The sequence below is a fragment of the Sarcophilus harrisii genome, chromosome 1 (assembly GCF_902635505.1).
Source record: "Sarcophilus harrisii chromosome 1, mSarHar1.11, whole genome shotgun sequence".
NCBI lineage: Eukaryota > Metazoa > Chordata > Mammalia > Dasyuromorphia > Dasyuridae > Sarcophilus > Sarcophilus harrisii.
The window spans coordinates 202,475,406-202,488,373 of record NC_045426.1 but is presented as its reverse complement, the minus strand read 5'-3'; the positions used below and the strand labels follow the sequence as shown (position 1 = coordinate 202,488,373).

At 34.3% G+C, this 12,968-nt stretch overlaps 1 protein-coding gene across 3 annotated transcripts in view; it reads right to left on the bottom strand.

The window, feature by feature from the left end:
- The window catches only part of PJA2 (praja ring finger ubiquitin ligase 2), a 127,678-nt gene extending 115,074 nt beyond the window's left edge, over positions 1–12,604 (bottom strand). For 2 of the 3 annotated variants that reach the window (XM_031968637.1, XM_031968645.1), the window contains exon 1: positions 12,270–12,578. The gene's annotated coding sequence lies outside the window, so the exon portion shown is untranslated. Of the gene's footprint in view, positions 1–12,269 lie in introns of all 3 variants that reach the window. The other variant, XM_031968653.1, reaches the window with a different exon arrangement.
- Positions 12,605–12,968: the final 364 nt, after the last annotated feature.

Below are 12,968 nucleotides of genomic sequence, written 5' to 3'. Positions count from 1 at the left end.
GAATGGTTGGGTAAATTGTGCTATATGAATGTTATGAAATATTATTGTTCTGTAAGAAATGACCAGCAGGATGAATATAGAGAGGGTTGGAGAGACTTACATGAACTGAGTGAGTCTCAGTGAGTGAGACTGAGCTAAGTGAAATGAGCAGAACCAAGAGATCATTATATACGTCAACAACAATACTGTATGAAGATGTAATCTGATGGAAGTGGATTTCTTTGACAAAGAGACCTAATTCATTTTCAATTGATCAATGATGGACAGAAGCAGCTACACCCAAAGAAAAAACACTGGGAAATGAATGTAAACTGTTTGCATTTTTGTTTTTCTTCCCAGGTTATTTTTACCTTCTGAATCCAATTCTCCCTGTGCAACAAGAAAACTGTTTGGTTCTGCACACATCTAGGATATATTGTGACATATTTAACATGTATAGGACTGCTTGCCATCTAGGGGAGGGGGTGAAGGGTGGGAGGGAAAAATCGGAACAGAAGTGAGTGCAAGGGATAATGTTGTAAAAAAATTACCCTGGCACGGGTTCTGTCAATAAAAAGTTATTATAATAAAAAAAGAAAAAATACATAAATAAAAGATGAGATTAATTTTAAAAAAAAAAGATAATAAGCAGTATCTATCTAAAACCATCAGCAAGATTTATCTGTAATGGGGGGAAAGGTCTCTGACAAAGACCTCATTTCTCAGATATAGAACTAAATCTAATCATAAAAATAAGAGCCATCCCTCAGTTGATAAATAGTAAAGGATATTTAAAGGAAGTTTGTAGAAGAAGAAATGAAAGCTAACAATAATCACATGAAAAAATATTCTGAACTGCTAACAATTAGAAAACTGCAAATTAACACAATTCTGAAATACTTCAACCTATCATTGGCTAGCATGACAGAAAAAGAAAACAACAAATTCTAAAGGGGATATGGAGAAAATAGAAAATATAGAGACATCAATGCACTGTGGGTAAAGTTGTCAACTTAGTTGGAAAAGACTTAGTAGTGGTATCATTAAGGTCAAAGAATATGTACAGTTTTGTAGCCCTTTAGGCAGAATGAGAACAACTTAGAATTCCAAAGAAATCAAAGAAAAAAGGAAAAGGACCTATTTGTACAAAAATATTTATAGTAACTGTTTTTGATTGGCAAAGAATTAAAAAATTAAAGGGATACCAATTAGTTGTGCAATACTTGAATAAGTTTATGGTATATGATTACGATGGAATATTATTATTCTATAGGAAACAAGGAGAATGTTTTCAGGAAACCTAGGACATACATGAACTGATGGAAAGTGAAATGAGTACATAAAATAACAGCACATTTTAATGATGATCAAATATGAAAGACTAGATACTCTGATCAAGGCAATGAACCAAGATAATTCCAAAGGAACCATGATGAAAAATCCAGAAAGAAAACTGATGAACACTGAGTGCAGACTGAAGCATATTTTTTTTTACTTCATCTTTCTTGCTTTTTTTGTTTTATTTTTCAAAATAGTTAATACTTTTTACATGACTTTACATGTACAATCAATATTGCATTGTTTTCCTTTTCAAGGGGAAATTGAGCAGGAGAGGGAAAGAATTTAGAATTTAAAATGTAATTTAGAAATATTTAACACAATAAACAAAAATATTCAAAAACTCAAATGAAAACATATTTCAAATATTTTTGTTCAAACAAAATCAATATAACAAGGACAAAAAAAGGTAGATTGGAAAATCTTTGCATCAAACACGGTCCTTGCCCTCAAGGAGTTGATATACTAATAGGTAAAAGAACACCACACACACGCAAAAAAAAAAAAAAAAAAACTAGGTAGAAGATATATTCATTACGATTGGAAAGAAGTAAAAGAAGAAAAGCACTAAAAATGGGAAGGAATCTAGCAGAACATGGGAATTGAGCTAGTCTTGGTGGGAAAAGCAGAAATGCTCTGAAGTATAGGTGAGGAGGAGCATTCCAGATATCCTGGACAATTAGTGCTATACATACTTGTTAACTTGATCTCTGTCATCAGATGCAAAATAAAGTGAGCAAAATTGCAGAACAATTCACAAAATGACAACAACATTGTAGAGAAAAACAACTTTGAAAGAGTTTAGAACTGCAATTAATGCTACAATAAGCCACAAATCTAGAAGACTAAGGATGAATCATGCTCCCCCCCATTTCCTGCCAGATTGGTAATACACTTAAAATATGGAATGAGATATGAAGATTTAGATATTACCAGTATGGAAACTAGTAGTTGTTAAGATTTTGTTTTTTTCATTGCTCAATGGGGAATGGAGAGATAATTTTTTAAAAAAAGACAAGAAAAAAGTGAAACACATTGTAATTTAATTCAATTCAGACATTTATTAAGTACCTGTTATTTGAAAGTCATTGTGTTAAGCCCTGGAGATGCACAGATTCAAATATTACAAGCTCTTGCCTTTAAGAAGAGATTACAATAAAAAATAAGCACAAAACGAGATACAGTAAAACCAGGATATAGGCAAAACTGAAGAACTAAGAAAACTTGTAATTGTGAGGATGGGGAACAAGGAAAAGTTGATGAAAGGTATAGTGGCATCTATACTGAGTCTTGAAGGAACAAAAGGATCTGAACCATTAGAAATAAGGAGAGTTAATTGTAAGTGTTATAAATTTTTAAATTTCCTCTCTAGTATCTGATCTGGCAATTTTGTTAGGAAAATCATGTAGCTACATAAGGCTTTCCTTATTATATAAAATTTAACAGAAACCTCCAATAATTCAGATGATTATCTATTTAGGAGTAAAAGAATTTGATTCAGTTTTATGATAAGTATTTGCTAATTATAAATTCCAAGTTACTACTTTGAATAGTTGTTAATCAATTTACAACGATTTTTCCCCTTCTGCTATTTTTGGAAATATGTTATTTTCTTTTCATCATCCTACTACAACTGTTACAAGCATATTTTTGAAATGCAAATCTTGCCCCTTTCTCATTTGGAAGCTATAAATTTCCATTATAACTTTTTCTCCTTTGAATGTAACTAGAAACTATGAAAATTATTAAAAACTCTTATCAGGTACTCAGTAGTTAATTTTAGATAATTTGAGTCTGTGCAGAGTAAATAACAGTTTTACCTCCTATATCTTATTTTGATGCTTTTGACTGGTAGAAGTATCTATCAATGGACTCTTAAATAATTCTATATTACAAGGTGGGGAAAAACCCATACAAATACATGGAGGCAAAGGAGAGAAGGATAAAACTGGGAAATATCTAATAAGTCAGCAATTTATTCAATCAACCAAAAAATATTTTTAAGTACCTACTTAAGTCCAGGTATTGGACTAAGCACTGGAACAAAGAGGTTGTAAAAAGAAGTAATATGAAATAATGCTAGACTGGTAGGCTGAAGCTATATTAAAGAAGGCCAAAGATGTTGGCTAAGGAGTTTGCATTTTTACTCCAGTCAATAAGAAGCCACTGAAGGTTTTTCAGTTGTGAGAGCCTTTTATGAGGATTATTTTGGCAGTTGTGTGAAGCATGGGTTAAGAAACGGAAAGACAAAAGATAAGGAGATAAATTGTATTTGTCATAATAGTTCAGGCAGAAGGCAATAATGGTCTGAACTATGGTAGTGGCAACGTCAGTCAGATTTCAGGCAATCTAGCTTGAAACTTAACCTTTAAATAGAAAGTAATTGTGGTTCAAAGTTTTCAATAAAGATTATTAAAGTTCCTCAAATAACATTTTTAAATGCAATAAAATGAATTAAAATATCCATTATATTATTTAGCTGACATATATGCAGAACTGAGACTATGTTTATTATGCTTAAATATGAATTTATATAAATTACTTCAATAGAATGTACTAAACTAAACCATTAGATTAAAAATATTTGTTGTGTTCCCTTTAAAGAGAAAAAGAATCAAATATCTTATGTCCTTTTCCATCTCTACTAGACTTCCAAAAGGTTTAAAGTTGTTTTAAAAAGGAGTAAATACATATCAGTCTCTCAAAATTTCTGCTCTTTAATGATTGAGTCACAAAAAAATATGGAGTTGTTATGAGCTTAAACCCCCTTGATTATTTCTTTTCTTTGTTGATAACTATTATTATTTTAAAGATAAAAATGAGATTTAGACATCAGATCAACTCTTAACTTTTTTTATCCTTATTTAATTAATTCTTCCTCCTTTCTCTGCTAATCATAAATTGTCCCTTGTGTGTGTGTGTGTGTGTGTAAACAATCTTTTTCAATTCTTATCTTTCAATCTTCTCTTGAGTTCCTGAATTCACCCCTATGATGCAAATCTTTATTTTTTTTAAAAATTGGCATGGAATATAACAATGGCCTATTTATTCCCCTTATTCATTATCTTCCTGCTATTCATCAGTTAACAAGTATTTGTCAAAGCTTTATACTGCCTCAGCACTACTTATTGGGGATACAAAGGTATGGTTCACTACACACAGGAAGCAAATATGTTCCTCATCTCTGTAGTGGTTTTATAAGCACTACATTATAAAGTTTGAGACATCTAAGAGATAGTCAATGATGTGACCCTGATGGCTCAGCAGAGAGACTGCAGATGGATATATAGATCTGAACATCAAATGCATAGAAGTGAAGTTATTGGGAGTTAAAGAGATAATCAAGCAGGAGAAAACAGAGGGAGACTAAAATTCCAAGTCAGATGCCTGAGGGACATCCATGGTTAGGGGATAAAATTTGGATAAAGATTTAGCAAAAGTGACTCAGCTGTGGTTGGGCAGATAGAAAAAGAATGAAAGAGCAGTTATCAGGAAAACAGAGGGAGAGTATCCAAAAGAGATTGATCAACACTGGCCAAGGTCGCAGAGAGGTCAAAAAGAATAAGAAAATGATAAGAATTGAAGAAAAGTTATTAGATTGGGCAGTTATTAGAATGATGCTAATTCTGGAGAGGGCAATTTCAGTTTAATGATGGTGTTAGAAACTTGACTGTAGAAGTGATAGGAGAGAAATGAGGTGCAGGTAGTATAAATTTCTTAAGGAATTTAGCCTCTAACGAAGCAAAGAATCAAGAGATTTTTTCCTAAGAATGAGAAAAATATTAATGTTTTTAGACAGCAAGAAAATACTATAGGATGGATGAAATTGGAGATTAGTAAAAGAGATTAGAGAGAAACTGGAGATAAAGGTAATAAAAGGGAACACTCTTCGAAAAGACTAAAGATAGAATGTGTTCACACATTTAGAGTAGTTTGTTTTGGCAAAAAGGACCATCTCAACAAGTGACACAGGTAGAAGAAAAAAGGAAAACAAATCTGAGTGATATGAGGCTGTTACATTAAAAACAAACAGGAATAACACCATTTTGCTTTTATCCATCATTATGTGAAGCTAAGTTTCATCATGAGTTACCTGATTTTGTCACAAGATTAATCTCTCCTGCCAAATCAATTTAAGAAATGCGGCAAAATGAATCCCTCTAGTCTCACCTATGTCCCAAAACTTTCCCCACCCAACAATGACAAATCATGTGTTCAAATTCCTATAATCCTGTTCTTCACTCCCTCCAAACTGCACATTAGCATGAGATTCTTCTGGGTCCTTGATTTACCTAAAGTTTTAGACCCCAATTTTTGGTTTGCTTTTTGGCAACTAAAAATATTGCCAAATAAATAAGATCTTATCAGCTCTGCTGACAGAAAGGTGATAAAATTTTAAAGTACAAGCTCCCAGCCAAGATGGGGAAGCTTACAAGTTTGTTTATAGTAAAAAGTAAGTTTCATCTCAAATTATTTGGCTATACTTATGAAAATGATGAACTTGTACCCATTAAAAATATACTGAAGTTACTTAATCTTTGAGTCAGCTTAGTTAACACAGATAATTCAAAGATTTCAATCGTGCCTTAGGTGTGGATGCACAACATATAGTTTGAAGGGTTACTATAGTTTAGCATTTTTCTGGGAGTTTTGAGTCAACTAGCAAGTTATTTACTGTTATGTGTTCAGAATGTAATTAATCTTAATTACAATGAAATATCCTTATGTTTGGTCATTGCTAACATAAGAACCAAGTCCTACCTGTGATTAGTAAAATCTTGTTAACTGAGGTAATATTTAGCAAAAGTGACTCAGCTATGGTTGGGGAGAAGAATGAAAGAGCAGTTATCAGAAAAACAGAGGGGAGAGTATCCAAAAGAGATTGATCAACACTGTTAATGGTTGCAGAGAGGTCAAAAAGAATAAGAAAGCGATAAGAACTGAAGAAAAGCTATTATATTTGGCAGTTATAAGAATGATACTGACACTGTTTTAAGTTTTGATTTCAGGTATGAATGAGAGGCAGCTGGTGGCTAAGTGGTTAGAGTGCCAGGCCTGTAGTCAGAAAGATTCATCTTTCTGGATTCAAACACAGCTTCAGGTATATGCTAGTTATATAATCCTAGACACTTCAGTTTTCTTATTGTAAAATGAACTGGAGAAGTCACTCCAGTATCTTTGCCAAAAAAACCTTAACTGGGTCACAAAGAGTTAGAAATAATTGAAAAAATAACTCAATAGCAATTGTTTAAACTGTAAGCCAGTAAACCACCATTCAAAGAAAACACCAGGTGCTGCTCAAAAGGAGTGCAAACAACTGCTACGAGTGGATGTCTGTCACTGAGAAAAATTGAAGGAATAATCTGACATAGGCTAAAGTAGTAGCCTTATGACTCAGTTTCCATTGTGCTGTTTCTTCTTGAATAATACATTTTCCCACTTGGTTAATTCTGAACCTGGTCATAACAACCTGTGAATAATGTGAAATCAAAAAGAATTAAGGGAATTGTCCTCCTTTATTATGTCTTGTGTCAGATCACCCTGTGCCCTCAGAAGAAAAGTCTTGCAATTAGTATAACTATGTCTTTCTTTTTCTTTTATGGAAAATTTCTATAACCAAAGCAGGTAAGCAGTGAATGTTGTCACTGCAATATTAAATATGTCAACAGAGTAATACAAAAATATCTCTGAATTACTATAATAGGATGCAAACATGAAAGATATTAACTGTTTTTTTAATCTGAATTTGTAATCAATTTTATATCCTATTTAACTAGGTAAATGAGTTCTTGGCTTTTTTGTTACTAGTTGTATTAGGTCCTTAAAATATATTCTTTCAGGATGATATGGCAATAATATCTTCAATGATTGTATATGTGTGTGTGCAGGAAAACAAAGATGTAAAAGTTACATGTTAGTGTCTGTAACTAAATGGAATTGTAAATTTTGAGAAAGCAACAACAGACTTTTCTATAAGAACTAGGATTCATATCTATATCTATATACGTATATTACTGGTTTCCAAATTTTTCTAATGGAAAATGTTGACCTGAAGTTTTAATAACAAGTTCTCAAACTTGGAGTAAGATTTTACATATAAAATCACATTGATAATTATAAAGAAAGTAAAACTATTTATTTGAAGTCTTCACCTGATAATTTTAAGAGCTAGAAGGCCTTATTTTCCAAGTAAGAATTTTTTTTTTTTTAAGATTCTTTCTTCAGTCTGTTGATGGCAGTTTCCATATCAAGTACAACAGTTTAAAGAAAGAAACAGCAAGTGGTATGTAAAGACTGAAAATTATCTGAAGTTTCAAGTGAAGTGTGGGTTCCTAATTTGATGTTTTTAATAGGATTAGAATCATAAGACTTAAGCTAGTTTAACATATGAACTAGTTATTGGAAAAGCAAACTTAGGAGACTGTACTAAGTCTTATTACTGACAGATTCTAGCAAAATTTCCTGGGAATCTCTACAAGTGACTTGGAGCCAGAGATGTAGATCTGTTACGAGGAACCACTTTCTGAACTGCCCGAGAATGAGCTCTATTTCAAAATGTCCAAGGAAAGACAATTCTAGGAACCAGACTCCTATATGGGACAGCTAAGACTCCAAGATGAAAAGGGCTAACTAAATAGACATTGGGAGTGGATTTCAGGTTACAAAAAACAAAACAAAAAAAAACCCTGATGTTACTTAATTTTGATGATCATTATTAAGTTACTTCAGCTTTTTTGTTTCATTGTGTTTAAGTTTTCTTGGTGACCTTGGTAGCATGTAAATTTCCTCTCTTAATCTGGTCCATAATGAGGTCTAACTTATAGTATGACTTAATTTACCCAGGATTCTATTTAACAAATATTGTCTCCTTAGGGATTATATAAGATTATGATTCTGCTTGTATTTTTTATGTCTCTCATTCTATCCCTTAGATGGGCCTTAAGGTACATTACCATTCTATATACCATTCTTATAGGGATACAGAAATCCCTATAAGATAAAGCTTTAAATAAGGAATCCTAGAGTTTGAGTATACCAGAATTAAAGGAAATAATGTTTCATTAAAATTGAGTATGAGGAACTCCATTTTGCTTTTATCCACCATTATGTGAAATTAAGTTTCACCTGCTTGTAAATCACCTAATTTTAAGTCACAAGATTAATCTCTCCTTCCCAAAGGTCACCTGTCTATAAAAATATCACAAAAGTAACCTCACTTTCCCTCTCAACTCCCTGTCTCTTGATGCCCCCCCTCAGAATAATGAAAAACCAGGTGCCAAAAATCTCTATAATACAGTTTTCCCTGTTTTTCACTCCCTATTAACTATAAGAAACCAGATTTCGATATCTTTGGCTTATTATGAATGCATTGTTAAATCATTTGGAAGAAACCTGTTAGCAAAATGAGAAGAAAGATTTCTTGGTGAATGGCCTCATCTTTACGTTAAGCATGAAAACAATGTTCTTAGATGAGCAGGTGGGGGACAGAAACCATAGGAGATTTGAAAAAGGGTGAATAAGTATGGAATAGCTGATGTGGTTAAGTGGGATAGTAAATGGAACAGAGAGGACAAAAGGATTGTCTTGTGCAGTGAGAGTCTAGTTGGGATTATGTAATATAAATTTGTATTGCTCCAGTTGGCATATCTTTGTGTGTCTGGATGCTAGGAGCTTAGGAGAATTAAAAATTAAATTATAAATTCAGGTTATAAATAAACTTAATGGCACTTTTGTTCTTTGTTTTTTTGCCATGAGGCTTATTCTGAACTAATGGCTCCTGGGCTCAAGGAAAGTTTTTAAAAGAGTTTAATCAAGGCTATAATAGCAAAGCCCAAAATCTTTCATGGGTAGAGTCATACATATTTCCTTTTCTTTTTTTTCTATACTGTATTCCACTAACCATTTTCACCAAAGTGAAAAATTAAGTCTTAGAAGGGAATCAGGAGATAACTTGTTTCTCCACTATTTAATGTATTAAAATCCAGAAAATTAAAGAAAACTAAAATCAGAGATGGGTTCTCTCACAATAAAAAGGAAAAGAAGAGAGAAACTGAATATTCTATGAAGAATTCTGTCTGAATGTATTATCAAACTCTTCCTCACTTACTCCCCTTATATAGCCTTCCTAAAGCCTCAGTCCTCAATGAAAATATCTTTTAATAAATTTCATTTGAATATGTGAAATTGTGAGGAGAGAGGTGCGGTTTTTTTGGGGGGAGGCTAGAGAGGAAGGCCAGATCTCTCATCTAATAAGAATGCTAATTTATCACATAATTATTCCTTTGGAAGTATTGGCCACCAAAAATAGAAATTAAGATGGGGAGGAATACTTAAAATCTGGAAATTTGTCTTTTGTGATATCCAAACTCCTAGCCAAAATGCCTAAAAAAAAAAAACACAAAACAGTAATATAATGGTTTCTGTGGTAATTTAGAAATTATGACAAAGCCATTTTCATTGTTATTTCTAAGGAAGTTTTTACTTCCTTATAAAGATAAAAACATTATTTTATAGTCCATTTAAATATATTAATAAAGCAATGTTACAAACATATAAAATGCATTTGACATAAAATTTAAAACAAAAAAATAAAAAAAAATATTTTCCCCCGCTTCTCTCCAGTCTACCATCTCCAATAAAAGATAACTAGAAAAGAATAAGTGATGGTGAATTAATTTCTATTTTTCATCAAGTGAGAAGCAAAATATCTTGACAAAACCAAGAAATTTGAACTAACTCAAGAGTAAATAAAAGTTTGTTGTTTTGGAGCCCCCTTTTTTTTGTGGAGATTTTATGTCTGTGATCTCATCTCAATAGAGAACGCTTGTCAAAGAAACATCCTTTACCAAGAAACACTTATAACTGAACTGCAATTTATATACTTAGGGAGTTACGAAAAACATAGAGAAGTCAAATTAATTGCCAGAGGTCACAAGACTAGTACTAGTATACAGAAACAGTACTTGAGATTTGGATTCCTTTATTTGAGGCCAGCCCTCTATTCATAACTGCCATGATATAACTCTCAATAATAAAATAAGAATAATACAAGTAAATACTGACATTACTATCCCATTAACACTTGCGCTAAGTCAGTTGTTTCCCAAAACCACCATCAACTGGCTTTATTTGATACCACACAAGTATTCAGAAAATGAAGCATGCCAGACTCTAAAATGGGGAAGGAAAAAGGGCAGATTTTCTCAAAACAACAACAACAAAAACAATTAAAAATAGTTCCAGTTAGTTTATTACAAGAAAATGTTAATTGTTCCTATATTTAACCTTTTAATTTTATTTATTAATGAAACAAAATGATTGGATATTAAAATGTATACCAATTGTGTACAAGAAGGCAGTCTTACAAAATTAAGTCATATAATAACACTGAAAAATGCTGGCACACTTCATTTAAGCATCAAATTTATAATAACAAAATTTGAAAGATTAAATCAAAATTCAATATCTGAAAAACTTGACATTTCTTTGTTCTAATTAGTTAACAGTAAAAAAAAAACTGAAGGTAGAAAATTTTTTTTCAGATTAAGGCAATCCTGCTTACATATTAAAAAGACAAAACTGCCTCATTAATTTTTTTAAAATGTCAATAAAATAAGTAACATTTTGAAGAGAATTATCCACTACAAATAATTCTTTAGCTGACAAATGTCAGAAAAATGTATTGAAGAAACATGAAATTATAAATATGGGACTATAATAATGCTATTAAACACTGGTTTTATAATGCTGGAAGGAATACATTCAGATTTCAAAAATGGACAATTGATAATGAAATACAAGATTTAAACAATGAAACTAAGATGTAAAGAAGAAATTACCTTAAATGTCTTACCACTATAAAGGTAAATAGTTTACATATTTAAAATCTAATAAAGAACTCAAATCAATGTTATCCTAGTTGTAGGTAAAGCATACATGCATACTAAGACAATTTTCAATCTAAAAAATAGCCAAGACCTATTTGAATACTTTATTTTTAGCAGTTTCCTTCATTTCCAAGTACTAACACCCAATATGTTTAAGTGGCTACAATGTAATATGTACGTGGTCTTCAAAGAGGATAAATAACTTCCACGATTAAAAAACAAACTTTGTAATTACCTAATAATGTCAAAAGTAGCACAGACAACCTATCCTTGCTTTATATAACCTGTAACAAATAGGTCTGTGCAGAATCAAAACGCTAAGTCACTGAGGACATTTGAGGGTGTTTAAGCTTTAAAAACCTTAAAACTGCACTAAATTGTTGCAGAGATGAATTAATCTAACAATGCTTATCCACCACTACTAAAACCCATGACATGCAATCCCACTCTTACTCCATAATACGAACAGATTTTAAAGTCACCTATTTAAATTTGGTATAAGATTTTTTTGCAGGCAAGTTAGACTTTAGGGAAAACTTAACAGAAGATGTGGCAAACAGGATAGATGACAGAATGTGGGAAACAATGCAGTGACAAGGACACAGGAACAACGCAAGGGTTGGGGGAGGCCAGATGGGGACAACAGCGATAAATACAGAAAAATTAAAGCAAAGTTGCTTGGGGCATCAGGTCAGTCTAAGGAAATGGGAGAAGTGACAGTTAGAGAAGACATATGTAGTGACAGAAAAGAAATACGATGTGGCATAACAGAGGGGCAGGAAAGGACGGGCGGGAGTACGTTCTCTGCAATTCAATACAAATCCAAAGCCTTTGTGAGAAGGGGATGGAGGGGGAAGGGGGAAGAAAGGTGCGAGATACGGTCCTCCCGCAAAGAAGCTAGCATTGAGGGGGTGGGGATGGAATGGCAAGGTGGGGGTGGGGGGGCGAAAGCGGGGGAAGGACCCCCAAACAAAATCAAACCCATCCCTAATGACGACTGCGACATGACGACTAGGGAGAGAGAGGGAGGGGTACGCAAGGGCACGAGTGACAAAAAGGGCCCACCTGAGCCGGGCCCGGGGGGGCCAGAGGAGGTCTTGGCCTCCAGCTTATGTTACCGCAGCCGCAGCCCCGCAGGGAGTCAGCCTGGCCCGGCTCCTCTCTTTTCTTGGGCCGGAGGGAGGCTCTCCAAGTCCTCCAGATCCCCTGACCCCGGGGAGGGGGGCCCGTAGCCCCAGGAGGCACCGCTCCCACCCCCAAACTCGTAGGAGCCAAAGAACTGAGGATCCAAGTAAAGAAAAATCCTCTCACCGAGACCCGCAGCGGGTCCGAGCCGTGAGCAGCGTAGCTTCCTTTCCCCACCGCCCCCTCCGCCACCGCCTCTTCCCCAAAGTAGGGCGGCTGCTACAAGACCCCGCCCCACTCACCGAGGTGGCGGAGGCAGAGGCTCCTGCAGCGCCAGAGGCTGCGCTCCTGCAAAGCCCCTCCCTCCCTGTCTAACCTGGGCCAATGAGCTTAAAGAACCTCTGCCAAAGAAAGATAGACACCCAATCCGAAAGGGAAAAAGAAAGGGGATGTGGTGGTTTGAGTGGGCGGGGCGGGGCAGAGGAGGAAGAAGGAAGCAATGTCTGAAGCCCCTCCTCTCATGAAAAGAACTGCTTCGATTGGTCGAACGGTCCGAAAGCTGAGAATGACTTTATTGCCTACCTTCTTCCAGGACCAGCGCGGGGCTGGGTTCTGCAGTGGTAGGCGGTGCATCTGGGC